This window comes from Pinus tabuliformis, chromosome 7 (genome assembly GCF_031772625.1).
Source record: "Pinus tabuliformis cultivar Carrire ecotype Pingquan chromosome 7, CPIR1, whole genome shotgun sequence".
NCBI classification, from domain to species: Eukaryota; Viridiplantae; Streptophyta; class Pinopsida; order Pinales; family Pinaceae; genus Pinus; species Pinus tabuliformis.
Genome location: NC_142293.1, coordinates 561068089 through 561084701, shown reverse-complemented (window position 1 = coordinate 561084701; position 16613 = coordinate 561068089).

The following is a 16613-nucleotide window of genomic DNA, read 5'->3' as shown; positions in this document are numbered from 1 at the left end:
AAATGCCAGAGAAGGGAGGGCGACATAAACAAGGCCAACAACCAGGTCTAGAGTCATCTGGAAGGCCGGCTGTTAGAACAAACTCGCCCAGACTGGATCATCGCAGGTACATAACTGTACTGGAGCACTGACATCGCTATTGCATAATGGAGAAGGTCATGTCATCGCGATCAAATATAAGCAACAGTCGCATTGTATCATGAAATCCGACCATCGCGGGAATCACGTGTACTTCCACGATGGCAACGCGTATGGTCTGTTTTGGAGCGCTCATCAGCGCGTTTATTTTGACAACAGTCGCGATGATGCAGAAACTTTGGCAAAGTGGGTCATTTGGCAACATCAGAGAGCATGAGCATGAATGATTTGGATTCATGACATAGTAGGAAGATTGGGATGAAGGCAGTGACAAATTACAGTGTAACAGGCCCTCTTTGGGTAAATTTGTACATCAACTTCTTGGGTCGTAACTTTGGCATATGATCTCCGTTTGGCTATCATAATACCTCGTTTCGAAGATCCTGAAGAGAAGGTTGAAAAAAAAATAAAATTGTAGTTTGGGTCGTTTTTGGACTCCCTTTTTTCCCTAAAAACCTCATTTAGAGCCTCAAAACGGATGCAGAAGTTTAGGACTTGAAAAATTGTCAAAAATAGTAAATTGTGTTACAATGAAGGAAACAAAAAAACTGAAAGAGACAGTCTTAGGGTTCCAAGTGGAATAGACAGGTGGTCACCAATATCCACCTGGATCATCCCTCCCCGCTTAGGAAGCAACGGTCCCCATTGCATGCATAGGCTCCATGAGGTGAGCAAATTTCTGTTGAACCTGGTCCTTGGTGAGATGTCCTGCAATCTTTGATGTGTTCAATAATGGTGGGAAGCATGGTCGAGGGCGGTCCACATTGAACACTCAGTGCAAGCCAAGGAATGGATCTTGTGCTCCAAATCATTGTTTCCCACAACCTTGGTAATGGTGTGAGGACCATATGAGAGTGGTATGAATTTCCAATGGGCTCTTGTAAGGCATTATTTATGCAAATGTAACCATACTTTATCGCCCACCTGAAACTTATGTGGCACCTGATGTTGATCATTTCACTGCTTGTACTTGGCATTTTCCACAATGGAGCGATGATATATCGACCCGTTGGGTAGAGGTGCTCTAGGATTCAGATCGAATGAATGCTTGACTTGATAGTGCAATGGTACCCCTATGGGTGAGGAGAAGATGTTCCTGTATTATTTCATAACCGTATCCACGTACTTATGCTACGTGGAGGAACCCTTCTCGAGGGCTATGGATGTGGCTACGATCTTCCCCTTACTTTGAGAGTGAACCAGAAAGAAAATAAATTTCTTAATCTAGGAGATGTTGTTACTGCATTTCTTGGCAGTGATCAAAGAGGTGGTGGTAGGTGGGGCTACCTACGGTATTCTATATAACGTATCACCCAAATAAATAATCACAAAGCGAGGTCTAGACTCATATAAAGCATGTCACTTCCACAAGTATGGTTGTCCTAATAACACGTCACAAATGTCGAGAGGAGAAACATCACACAATACGTCATCTGTGAAGGGTTTTATGTTGTAGGGAAGGCGACATTGCTGGATGAATTGGAGAACTCGTCCTTGGTGAAGCCATCCGATGCTGTATGGCTGCGGGTGTGGTATCATAAGTAGGTCTAGCCGCTTCATGACATCTGCTGAAATGAGGTTCTTTTGGTTGCCATTGTCGACATTGAATTGTAGTGGTGAACCCTTCACCCACATTTGTGAATGGAAAAGACGCTCCCCCTCCTCTGGATCATCGGGCTCCTTCTTCTGGACCTTGGCGGTGGCAACAACGACGCTGGGTTCCGCATCAATAATCTACTTCCTTTTGTTATTCATCTTGTTAGGATTGTATAATTTATAGGATCTCAAGGCGATTGAGTATTTTATCTTAGAAATTTCATATTGTAAATAATTGTCAATCTACAAATGATTTCCAAATAAAAGAAAAATAGAATAAAAAAAAATGAAAATAGCGTATAGGAAAAAAAGAGGAAAAACAAAAATATTGAAAAAGAATAAAAGATAGAACCCTATCAGAAGAAAAACAAGAAAGAAATAATACTGAAAGTGTTGCATGTCTAAATGCCACTACTAATAGATAATTTTCTTCATCATTGATAAATAAAGGTTGTGTGCAGCTTGTTTAAAATGCCACAATGACTAGTTATTCAGTTCATCATAGACTCTAATCATGGTTAAACATGTTTAAATTTTTGTAAATTAGACTAGAGAATAAAGATTTTCCAAACAATTTAATCTTGGTAAAATAGTAGTTAGGTAGAAAATGACATTGATTCAACTATTTAATCTGAATCAATAGGATAAATAAGTGATAGGATTTAGATATTTTCTCATTTTGTATAAAAGAAAACAATGTGGGTTTGCTAGTCTAAGTGCACCCCTTAGTAGAATAAAAATGTTACTTTAGTTAAAGGGTAGGTAAAATAGTTGGTTTTCTAAATATATGCCTATGTCCCTTTATCCTAAGTTTTAGTGACAATGAAAAAAGCAAAAAGGCACAAATGGATAAAGTGTTTTTATATATTTTATATTTCACCTTTATCCTAAGTTCAAAAGGAAACAAATACAGGCGCATATGGACGAAGGTTTCTTTATCGTACTTGGTTAAAGGACACCATTGTCAAAGCATCGGGATCATCCGTTCCTCATGATCCACGACCCTCATTCACTTTTGGCCCCCCCCCCCCCCTCTCCATCTACCTTTACTGGGGGGGTCCGAAAAGGTGGTTTCTCCCACTGGGCCCCATCCCTACATGGCGCCCTCCCCTTATTTCACACCCCCTTTGCGATAAAGCTTACCACCCTCTACCCCCTTCGAAACCAATTTCCCCTCATCCCTGTGATCATGTCCCTACCACGACACCTCTGCCACTCACCTCCCACCATGTCGCTTAGCCATTACCAAATTAATGGCTCTCCTGACAAAAAAATTATTGTTTGGCATTTAATTTGCCTTCCTGGGTGATCGTTCAAACTTAACATTCCTGCACCAAACCTCCAATGGATTTCACCTCTATGCCTTTAAGATATTTCGAAAGATCGCCTTTCTCCCTTTCACTTTTCATTCTCTGTAATTCACAGCTTTTACACAACAACCATTTTCTTACACTCGTTGAACCCGACCTGATCGAATTCTCAACGCTCTATGTTTTTCCCTTGGCGGCTTATAACCTTAAAGTGTTCTTGGTAAGCCTTCCTTTCTCTCACTATAATTATTCACTGATACAATCATGCCTCTGAAGAGAAAAACCCAGGAGAAACCTGTCAATCCATTGATCCCTCCCTCCATATATTTAGATCACATTCTTTTAGCCGACAGGGATTATCGGATCATTGAAACTCAATGTGAGTGTGAGTTTTTAGAGATATATTGTTGGTTGGAAGATAAGCATGTAGAAAAAACTAATGAAATTGGACTCTGGGAGTTCAATATTCCCCATTATATCTTCCCTCTGACTTTCCAAGCCCCTAAAGTCACCAGAAAATGTCAGGCATGCTATGTCCCTGCCCAAAGAGCTATTATGGCCCAATCTGATGACATACTATTTACCATTACTGCACAATCCATAAATCAGATGATGTTGGCTTTAGGAGTTTACCTACACGAAGTATAGCCAACCTTGATGTTTTCCATCAAACTTTCTTACCTAAATGGAAATCAAGAAAAAACCACTCCAACTCCTGAATGAATACAAAATAATATAAAGAAATCCAAATGAAACTATCGAGGAATACTGTGAACAGTTTAATACTATTTACAATGGAATTCCTCAAGACATCAAACCCTCCCTTGGTCTAGCTTTGATTGATTATCCTGATGGTTTTGATGTAGACATGGAATATCAACTTAGAGATAGAGAGAGACCCAACAACTTTGGAAGAAATGAAAGCCAATGCTATAAAAGTTGAAGCTAACATCTTAGCCAAGAAGGCCAAACTAAAATCTAAACGCAGGGTTACCATTAAAGAAGAGCCTTCCACTTCTACCTTTGATCACAAAATTGATAACCTAGTGAGGGTAGTGGAAAATATGATGCAAAGAGTAAACATAAATGATCAAGTTCAAATGAGAGAAAACCAAAATACTCCTCAAAATAGGAACCAAAACTTCAAAAGGAATGTTCCCCAAATCAAACAACGAGAACAAAAGGGGTCAAACTAGTAGGTCCAACCTCCTATTTAGGAAAACTATACTGATGACGAGGGTAATATTATTGAAGATTTAGATGACAGTCAAATAAATCTGATGGGAATAAATGATGATGAAACTATTTTTCTCACTCAAGAGGAGCAAGAACTTTTCCTCCTAGCTCAAACTAAACTTGATTATGAGGAATCAGATGAATATAAACAAGGTTTTGAAGATGCCATCATGGAAGTCCATAGGTAGTATAACCTTAGAAGGAAAAATAATTAATATAATCTCAACAGTAAGAACTTTGAGTATCTTGCTAAGAAATCCTCTGACATTGATGCTAATAAAATCATAGATAGTTTTCCTAAGAAGACTGTTGATAATTCTGGAAATAATAAAGTAGAAGCTCATGTCAAAAATATATTTGATAGTGTTTCCAAAACTACTCAAACTGATATTCCAACCACAAGTCAGTGAAAAGAGCCTATATGAAAAGAAATTATAGATCAATCTAATCTTCGCAACCCGATTAAGATTCAAACATCGTTCAACATTGAGAATGAGTTATCAAAACTGAAAATCCCTATTCCCCTAACAGAGTTAATGAACAAAAATATGTACAGACCTCAAGTAATGAAAGCTTTAAACATAGGGGAAAACATAGATTCTATTAATTTGAATGATGTCTAGCCTGAACTATTACTTGGGTTGGAAGTTGAGGGAAAGCCATAGGAAGGGGGTGTTCCTCCATTCTATGTTAGCCTAAATATTCTTGACAAGATCCTCCATAATGCTATGTTAGATTCAGGGGCTTCCCACAATTTAATGCCTAAAGCTGTTATGGAGAAGCTAGGACTTAATATTACCAGAATTTACAAAGACCTATATTCCTTTGATTCCAGTAAAGTAAGATGTCTAGGTCTCATCAAAGACCCATGTGTTACTTTAGGTTAAATCCTGATCAAAATTCTGGTAATGGACATAGTGGTTGCAAATATCCCCCCTAAGTATGGCATGTTGTTGTCATGCTCATGGGGAGCAAAATTACAAGGAACCCTACAGATGGATATGAACTTTGCCACCATACAAGTTTTTGGGCAGCAAAGAAGATTATATGGGGAAACATTGATGAAATTCATGGTGAGTAGTCAAAAGAAGCCTCACAACTATCCTCTTTACTCCGTCCACTCAAATTTAGACTCTTTCATTCTTTCTAATGATGGAGACATCAACACTCAGGTGATCAAAGTAGAAACTAATATTTCTAAAACAAATCCAAACCAAACACAAACAATAGAACAAAACACACTTCCTGAACCTCTTTGGAACATGATTTTGATGGCTCTTGTAGAAAAGATGGCTTTGGAGCAAGAGTGTGGGTGGTAAACACAAGAAACAATCATGTTGAAGTCATTCATACAAGTCAATTTTTAATGTACCGATAATATAGTTGAGTATGAAGCCCTTATATTAGGACTGCAATTGTTTAAAAAATTAGGTGCCAAGAGAATCTCCATTCAAGGGGATGTTGAGTTAATTATAAAACAAATTAAAGGAGAGTATTCAGCTAAACACCCTAGAATGAGAGCATACAAAAATGTTGTGCTCGATTTTCTAGAGAATTTTCTGGAATATGACCTTTCTGCAATTCCTAGAAAACAAAATAGCATTCCAAATAGTCTGTCTTTTTTAGCTAGCTCTTGTAAAATGCCTTACCCTAATTGAGAATACACAGTGGAAGTGAAACATCGACCAATTGTACTAGATAACATGAATTATTGGCAGGTGTTTGGTAGTGATAAACAAATTGAAAGTTTTCTGCAATCTAAACATGAATTTCAAGATGATTGTATAGATTTGGAATCTTAATTAGAAAATCAAATAGTTGTACATTCTAATCTAGAATGACAATTAGAAAAAAATAGATGTAAATATACACATAAATAAAGTTGTAAATAAATTAGGATTGTTTGAGATAGATCCAGAAAACGAAGAGTTTGAAACGCTTCAATTAAAGGATAATGTTTTACCTATAGTTCTAGTTCCACTGGAATAATTATTTGATTTCAATGATGTGGCTAAAAAGCCTAAGATTGAGCCCACAGGAGCAGTGGTTTAAGAATGCAATATAGGTAGTGAAAAAGATCCCAAAATCATAAAGCTATCCAAATCACTCCCAACTGCTGAAAAACAAAAATACATTGATTTATTCAAGGAATTTAGTGATAAATAAACATATAAACATAAAACATAAACATAAATAAACATATAAATCAAATAATTGGTTATTTCATATCTAATCATTTGATAACATTAAAATAAATTAAAATCATAACTTATTAATTACAATAGCATGTTAACACTTGTATTTAAATTAAGCATATAGTTATGTATGAAATTATAGTGAATCAATTAAACAAATTAGTTAATCAACTAAACAAATTAATTATTAAACAAATTAATTAATTAGTTAATTTAACAAATTAATTAATTAATTTAACAATTAATTAATTAATTAAACAAATTAATTGATTAATTAAAGATCTTAATTAATTAAGTAAACAAATCAATTAAATTAATTATTAAACAAATAATTAATTAGTTAAACAAATTAATTAGTTAATTGGTTTAATTAATTAATTAGGGAATTAATTAAAACAAATTAATTAATTAATTAAACAATTAATTAATTAATTTAACAATTAATTAATTAATTAAAACAAATTAATTGATTAATTAAACAAATTAATTAATTAAGTAAACAAATTAAAAATAAATAAATTAAATTAACAAAATTGGAGATTGTAAGACCTAATTTCTTAGATTACTTTCTTTCACAACCTATATATATAACCTTAAATATAGCTCATGGATACATCATTAATATCTCTAGAATATCTATTGTCACAGACCCTGATGATGGACTCACTTGGTAGTCCGAAACGTTGGGTTCATAAAAGTCTATAACAGGTCATTCCTCCTCTATTTAAAAATACATTGATTTATTCAAGGAATTTAGCGATGTTTTGCTTGGAGCTATGAAGATCTAAAAACTTATGATATAGATATTATACAACATAAAATTCCAATTAAAGAGGATCAGAAACCATTTAAACAAAAAATTCAAAGAATAAATCTAGTGTTGATGCCTTTAATTGAGAAAGAAATTAAAAGAATATATGACTCTAAAATCATAGTTCCTCTTAGGTACTCTAAATGGGTTTCCAATATAGTTCCAACTAGGAATAAAACTGGTGAAATCAGATTATGTATAGATTTTAGAAACCTTAATAAAGTTTCCCTAAAGGACAACTACCCTTTACCAAAAATGGATGATATTCTATAGAAGGTAGCTGGATCTTCTAGGATTTTTTTATTAGATGGTTTCTTAGTCTATAATCAGGTTTTAGTTCACCCTGATGATCAAGATAAAACAACCTTTACTACTCCATGGGGTACCTTCATGTATGTGAAGATGCCTTTTGGGTTAATGGATGCTGGAGCCACATTTCAAAGAGAAATGGATATTGCTTTTGTGGATGAAATTGGCAGGTTTATTATGATCTATATAGATGACATTATTGTTATTCTAAAATTGATGAAGAACATTTGTTACATCTTAGAAGAGTATTTGGGAAATGCAGAAGGTTTGGGATTTCATTAAATCCTAAGAAAACAATGTTTGGCCTTGAAGAGGGAAAACTTCAAGGTCATATCATCTCTAAGGAAGGTATTAAAATTGATCCCAAAAAGATTGAAGCTATTTTGAAAATCAACCATCCTAGAAACATTAAGGAACTTTAATCATTTATTGGTAGAATAAACTTCCTAAGGAGAGTCATCCCCAACCTTGTATAACGTCTCATAAATATAATGAATATGATAAAAAGAGATTCAAAAATCAGATGGAACATTGAAGTTATAAAATCATTTGATCAAGCTAAACAAGCACTAACAAAAGCACCAGTCCTAATTAGTCTAGATTTCACTGAGGATTTTATAATCTTTTCATTTTCTTCTGAACATATTGTTGCAATTGTCCTTTTACAGAAAGACAATGGTGGATTTGAACATCCCATTGCTTTCTTTAGAAAGGCTTTAATGGATGTTGCATTTAAATATAATATAATGGAAAAACAAGCCTTTGCACTAATAAAAACAATCAAAGATTTCAGGATGTACATCCTCCATTCTCACATAATTGCTTATGTACAAAATGTTGTGGTTAAGGATATTTTAACCCAAAATCGACCAGATGGTAAAAGAGGCAAATGGATTGCCATCATTCTTGAGTATGACATGGAAATAAATCCCACCAAGCTTATCAAAGGACAAGGGTTAGCCAAATTGATGGCTGAATCTAAATTTAATGCATTGGATATCAACTTGGTAGCTACATTAGATGATCAAGAGGAGCAGGCAACTCCATAATTAAATGAGGCTTTTATGACCTCACCCTAGTATGAAGACCTCATTTTTATTTTATTCAATTTAAATGCTCCCCCTCATTTAACTAAGACAAAGGATAGATTCCTAAAATTGAAAGCAATGAAATTTTGCATCATAGATAGTGTTTTATATTTGAAATATGCTAGTGGTATTTTACTAAAGTGTCTATTAAAAGATGATGCAAAAAGAACAATGCACGAATTCCATGAAGGTGGTTGCGGTGGACATATATACTGGAAAACCACTGCTAATAAGATCCTTAGAGCTAGTTTTTATTAGCCTACCCTTTTCCCTGTTGCTTATAAGAAGGTAACCTCTTTCCACACATGCCAAATATTTGAGGGGAAAAGAAAACTATTACCTCTGCCTTTGAAACCCATATCTGTTGAAAGTCCTTTCCAACAATGGGGGTTGGATTTCATTGGAGAAATCCATCCACCATCCTATGCCCCAAAAAAATGGATCCTCATAGCTACTGATTACTTCACCAAATGGATTGAAGCCACACCTTCTAGATTGGCTATTGATGCTATTATTATCAAATTTCTAGAAACTAATATATTTTCTAGATTCGGTTGTCTAAACAAGCTCATTACAGATAATGATGCAACTTTTAAATCCAATAAAATGATAGATTTCTACAGAAAATACCATATTACTCTGGGACATTCAACTGCTTATTACCCACAGGGTACTGGGTTGGCCAAATATTCAAATAAGAGTTTGGTAAACATTATTAAAAAGCTGTTAGAAGAGAACAAAAAGTCATGGCACAACAAGTTAATAAATGCACTTTGGGTTGATAGACACCATACAAATTGGTTTATGGAATGGATGTTGTTTCCCCATCCTCTTTAGGAGTTTGAGTTATGAAGATAATTCAGGAATTGTAAGTTGAGCCAAATAACATCCATAGGAGGATTGACCAGACTATTCAATTGCAACAATCCGGGAAAGAAGTCTATAATAAAGCTCAGGTCATCTAGGAGAATATCAAAAAGATTTTTGATAGAAGAACTAAAGCAGATGGTTTCACTTTGGGTGATAGATTTTAAAGTGGGATTCCAGAAGTGAGGACAAAGGAAAGCATAGAAAATTTGACAATCTATGGACATGACCTTATATCATTCATGCTTTCAGAGGACACAATGCATTTTTTCTCAAACATCTAGATGGAACAGAAATGCCTATTGGACCCGTGAATGACAAAATGTTGAAGCGTTATTTCTCTTAGCAATAGAAGATTTCTAACATCAAATCATTGTAAATATCATTGTTTTTATTATTTTAATTGGGTGACCTATTGACAGAAGTTGAAGCCCACAGAGAAGGCCCTAAGCTTCAATTCATATGTTAACATAAGTACTACAACAAAAGAAATCGGGTGTGGATATTGCTGAAATAGAACACTCAAGGCCACTGATCAAATGTTCTTGGAACCTCATAGGGAGAGTGCCATCCCCGGTTGGAGAAACTGTTAGGGTCCTATAATTTATAGGATCTCAAGGTGATTGAGTATTTTATCTCAGAAATCTCATATTGTAAATAATTTTCAATCTGCAAATGATTTCCAAATAAAAGAAAAATAGAATAAAAAGAAATGAAAGGAGGGTATAAGAAAAAAAGAGGAAAAATAAAAATATTGAAAAAGAATGAAAGATAGAACCCCATCAGAAGAAAAACAAAAAAGAAATAATATTGAAAGTGTTGCAAGTCTAAGTGTCACTACTGATAGATAGTTTTCTTCATCATTGATAAATAAAGGTTGTGTGTAGCTTGTTTAAGATGTCACAATGACTAGTTATTCGTTTAATCATACAGTATAATCATGGTTAAAAATGTTTAAATTTCTGTAAATTAGACTAGAGAATAAATATTTTCGACTTAGTTACTGGAGAATCCACAGTAAAAACTATTTTCTGTCAACGTTTCAAATCCCAATCGGGATCCATCATCAATTATTAATTAATTAATTATTTATTATTAATTAATTGATTATTTATTATTAATTAATTAATTAATTATTATTAATTGTTAATATTGATTTTTAATATTATTAATATCAATTAATTTTAATATATTAATTATTATTAATATTAATAAAATTAATTTTTTTTAATAGTAATACGATATACTAATATCACTATTCATTAGATACTAATATATATAAAAATAAATATTTCACATTCTAATATGTAATTAATAATATTATACTAACATATATTAAATATTAAATGCTTATTTGAAATATTAGTTTAATAATTACTAATAATTATAATAAAGATTACTACCTTAATTATTAATATTAATTATTAAGATTATTATTAATGTTTAGTGACATTAAGATTAAACATTATAATAATAACTTAAATTAATAAATTAACTCATAAGTGATTAATAAAAAATTATTCAAAATCTACAATTAATATTTTTAAACAAAGTCAACATTCATCTCATCATTAAATCTACTCTCCTCATAACTATTTAAATCCCTCAATTAAGCTCTTCTACTATCAGCATTCATAAAGTCCTGATGATGGATCCCGGTTGGGATTTGAAACGTTGACAAAAAATGGTTTTTACTGTGGATTCTTCGGTAACTAAGTCTAAAGATATATACCATAGATATCTTAAATCCAGAAATATTTTCGAACTAGTTTAATCTTGGTAAATCAGTAGTTAGGTAGAAAATGACATTGATTGAACTGTTTAATCTGAATCAATAGGAGAAATAAGTGATAGGATTTAGATAGTTTTTCATTTTTTATAAAAGAAAATAATGTGTGTTTGCTAGTGTAAGTGCACCCCTTAGTAGAATAAAAATGTTAGTTTAGTTAAAGGGTACGTAAAATAGTTGGTTTTATAAATATATGCCTATGTCCCTTTATCCTAATTTTTAGTGACAATTCAAAAAGAAAAAAGGCACAAATGGATAAAGTGTTTTTATATATTTCATATTTCACCTTTATCCTAATTTCAAAAGAAAAAAATAAAGGTGCATATGGATGAAGGTTTCTTTGTCATATTTGGTTAAAGGACACCAATGTCAGAACATCGGGATCACCCGTCCCTCACAATCCACAACCCTCATTCACTTTTGACCCCCCTCCTTAATCCTACCTTTACTGTCAGAGGGGGTGGGGGGTGTTCGAAAAGGCAGTTTCTCCCAATGGGCCCCATCCCTACATGTCGCCCTCTCTTTATTTCACACCCCCCCTTGTGATACTACATACCACTCTCTACCCCCTCCGAAACTGCCTTCCCCTCATCCCTGTGATCATGTCCCTACCACAACACCTTCACCACTAACCTCACGCCATGTCGCCTAGTCGTTACCCAATTAATTTCTCTCTCAACAAAAACTTTACCATTCAGTATTCAATTCACCTTCCTGAGTGACTGTTCAAACTTAATGGTCCCATGCCAAACCTCGAACGAATTTCACCTCTTTTCCTTTAAGAGCTTTCTGTTGAAAATTGGCAACAAGAAATTGCTAAAAATAACACTGCTAAAAATAGTAGTTTGGGCATAAGTGTTGGATTGGGCAACAAGGAATGAAAAATGGAAGTGCTAAAAATAGAAGTTCTATTTTTAGTAGTGCAGTGTGGATTCCTATTTTAGTCAGTCCCTGTACTAGAAATAGGAAGTAAAATTCAAATTTGGTCTTACCAGCAGTTTGGAATATTAATTAATTAATTTTGCATGAGTTAATTAGTTAAGGAAAAGTAAACTTGAAGTCTTAGTGAGAACATGCAATGATTTCTCCATTGATTGGGGAATGTGTCCTTGATTTGCTCCACTGATTAAGGAATTAAGGATGAGTTCTATATTGAGAGGATCAGTTGACTTAGTTTAACTTAGTCAAGTTCAATTAGATTAATTTAACAAGTTTTTAAATTAAGGAGATACAGTTTGTTGATGCTTGCATGCATGTGACAACTATTATTTTCAGATAACTATGTATTCACTCATGGATAACTGATGCATGTTAGTTTTGTCAGAGACCCAGTTGAGATTAGATGTGGGACAGTGTACTATCAGATGCTAGGATATTTCTAGTAAGTATTCCTTGCATGGGGAAGGAAGCTTCTTCCTTCTATGACTGCGTAGTTGGGCCTGAGGTGATAGCAGGTATGATCAGGCCAATTTACATGTGTTTTGTAATTGGACCCCAATCAAAACTGCGCAAAGAAATAGGATCTTGGACCTGAGGTGCAACCTTTATATAAAGGGCTAGGTAGTCCATGAGCTTTATCATCAGAGTACAGAGAGAGCAGGATAGCTTTTGAGCTGATTCTTTTTGTATGTTGTTGAGGATTTCCACTTGATTAATAATATAGTGTTGGTATTTTGTGTTGGTGCTTTCCCCAGTGATATATTCTATGTTATGTGTGATTGATTCCTTCTTATCAATTATATGTGTTCATGCTTGATGTTGCTCATGTTCAATTAAGCTTCCGCTGAGTTTATGGTAGATGTAGATCTAGTATTATGCTTTAGTACATTGCATATATCAGTTGGATCTGCATGTGAAATTTCTACATGATATCAGTGAGCTAGCTGATTTGTAGAGAAAATTCTACAATTTTGAAACATCACATTTCTCCCTTTCACTGCTCATTCTCTGTAATTCACAGCTTTTACACAACGACCATTTTCAAACACTCGTTGAACTTGACCTGATTGAATTCTCAACGCTCTATTCTTTTCCCTTGGTGGCTTATAACCTTAAACTATTCCTGGTAAGCCTTCCTTTCTCTCACTTTAATTATTCATTGATACACCATGCCTCTAAAGAGCAAAACCTAAGAGAAACCTATCAATCCATTGATCCCTCTCTCCATAGATTTAGATAACATTCCTTTAGCCGACATGGATTATCGGATCAGTGAAACCTAGTGTGATTGTGAGTTTTTAGAGCTATACTACAGGTGTGAAGACAAGCATGCAGAAAAAATTGATGAAATTGGACTCTGGGAATCCAATATTCCCTATTATATCTTCCCTCTGTGTTAGATTATATGGGCTTGACCTAGGTTCAGAAGAGTTATTTAGCCAAACAAATCCCGCAACTACTGGCCCTTTAGGTAACAACCCGCAGAGAGTGGACTGAGGCCTCACTCGAGGTAGCAGAGGAGGGTGCTGGAACTAGGTTTCCGCACCCTTGGGATGTATTGATGTGGTCTGCAGGATTCGCGAGCCATTTTGTGGCCTCCTGCTACTTTGCTTCTGCATAGATTCTGGACATGGCAATTCCTTGATACTTATTACTAATGAGTTGTTATAGATCAGATCTACCTTTTACAGTCTTTAAGCAAACATTTAATAGAGATAACCAATTTGCACACCCAAAAAAGTTATAGATTTTCATAAACTCATAACATAAGCATAAGCACATAGATAAAAAAGATATATCAATCATAAATTAACCAGATCCACAATATTCTAGATTCAACACAATATTCCAGAACCAACTTATCTTTATTCTACCTTCTCACCAATACATCCAGATCCTCCCTACGCACTCTGCTGCAGGGGTCCACGCACACACCTGTGGACTCTACCAGGCCTCTGCGCACACAATTACAGAGCCTCTATCTACCTACCAAAATCCTTGACTCAAACTTATAGATGCTCTAAGACTTCTCTTTTCAAAAACCCATTACATTCTAGATCCAAAAGTACATACCAAAAAAATTGACTTCTAACTCTAGAGCCTTGCTTTATTTATACATTTCCATGGTCCGCAGACCATGGGCAGGCTGACTCACTTGCTATTATTTTACATTATTATTGGGTGGACAACCCTTTGACTTGACTCTACAATTCACACTCTGCGCACTTCGGGGAGTCCTTTCCATACCTTTTCCCAAAATTACAGGCTTTTAGCCCCAAAACTGTTTCACGGGCCGACTGCTACCCAATAGTCCCCCAACACAATCATCGTGACTCATCCCGAGTCACTCGGTTGGTGTGACAATCTTCGCGCGGAAGTTGGTTAGTAGCTTCTTTGCTTCACTGGTACTTGCAGCAAACTCTTCCGTCATCTGCTGTACTTATGCAATGCGTGGCGCCGACACATCAACCTTTGCCTCAGCTACTTCACTGGTTGCATATTCTGCCTGCATGTGTGCCATCTTGCATTTGATGGCTGTGGAAACCGTGAATGCCTCATCAAGCCACGATTGGAGATGTTATTTAATCACAATTCCTTCTATCGGGTAGCATCAACTTGTATTTTCAGGGCTTGGGCCTCCCTCATCGTGGCTAAGCACTGCGTAATAGAAACCATCTGTGTGGTCCCTCTCACATTATCATAATCTTGATGGAGCTCCCTTGCGAGACCCACATCGCTACTTGTTCTAGCTATGTTTGTGGGGTCATTCCCTTTTACAGGCAAGTGGGTAATCCGGTGTACTAAATCAACTCTGATAGGAATCAACTCCTCCAACCAGAGATGCCCATCATGTACTAGACATAGTAACTGTTGGATAACAAATATGGTGATGGCCACGCAGTGATAGTGAGGTATCCACCTTAGATTAAGTAATCCCGCCTTCTCCACACCTAGTAACCACTTCTGCGGTAGTAATATGTCTTCTATCAATTTGGGGAACTTGTCACTGTCTCCAAGGTCCCAATCTTTGAACTTGATGCTCGGCACTCGGCCTAGCAACAACCCATCGAACTGTATTTCATCCAGAAGAAGTGAGGTCTGGAGTGTATTCTTTACTGTGTCCAAGTCCTTCAGTATCTTGGTCGTCCCGGTCCATGGGGAGATATATGGGGGTCATGAAGGGATTTGGAAAGCATCTTCTTCTTCCTCATCTTGTGCATCAATCTGATTGATCAAAGCTTGCAAATGTTTGTTGTCCTCCTTTGGCTCGGTGGTGATTGCTTTGCCCTTTTCAGCTCTTGATTACTTATTGAATCTCTGCGATATCCTCACTGGCCCCATTGGCTGCTTGTTTTTCCAAGGCTACGGAGTGCGTGGGGATTTTGGGAGTTCAGGGATCGTGGCGACTTTATCTAGCTCCTGCTGGGTGGAGTATAGTTCTTCCATGAATCGTGCTCAGGTTCTCGCCATGGTACTCATGGAATACCTGGTAACCGACTGCTTGCTGGTCATTACTGGTTCAAAGCTTCGAGATCTTGGTGCCATCCACAGGTTGTTAGGGGAACATGTAGTTTTGAATGGATCCTGCCCCTACCCTTCCCACTTATTAACAATGTCTAGATGGCAGATCTTTTCGTATCTAGCTCAGAATTTTCATCTTAATGGCCTGCCGCCTACTCCTCTTTTACATAACTCAACTTTCTTGTCAGGAATAGTGGTGTTAATGGTCACCTCTCGACCTTTCCGTGCAGTAGCGCCATTTGTCGGTCGTAGCCATGAATTTGTGGATCACATGACTCTGTACCGAACCCTTTTTCTGCGCCGTCCTCCTACAGACTTGTTTAGAGTCTCGTGCCTCCTTTCAATTGCTTGGGGCATTGAGACTTTCTGTCTACAGCTGGTTAGGTGGTCGCACCCCTGGTGTGATTTTTGCCTACTAGCCCTAGCTACGAGCACCTTTCGAGTGTATTTATAGCCATTTTTTCTTTGCGTGCCATTATGTGGGGTGTACACTTCCTAGGTGTGGGCGCAGCCATGATAGCAGGGTCGTGGCACGTTCCCGTTATGCGGCATACCTGACCAGGCCTGATTTCCTTAGGTGTAGATCTGTGAGACCTCTATGGGCATCGCTACTTTTCATCTTGTTGTTTCCTTCCCCACCTAGTGCACTTTTCTTTCTTAGCTGGGCCCATAGTGCTTTAATTTCATGAGGCTTGCTCCTACCCCACTTATTCTGGGCTCCCTCCTAGTTAATTATTGACACTCTTATCTGTGCCTTTTTTTACTATAGGCCCATCGCACCCATGGTATCCGCAACTTTCTAGTGGGTCATTT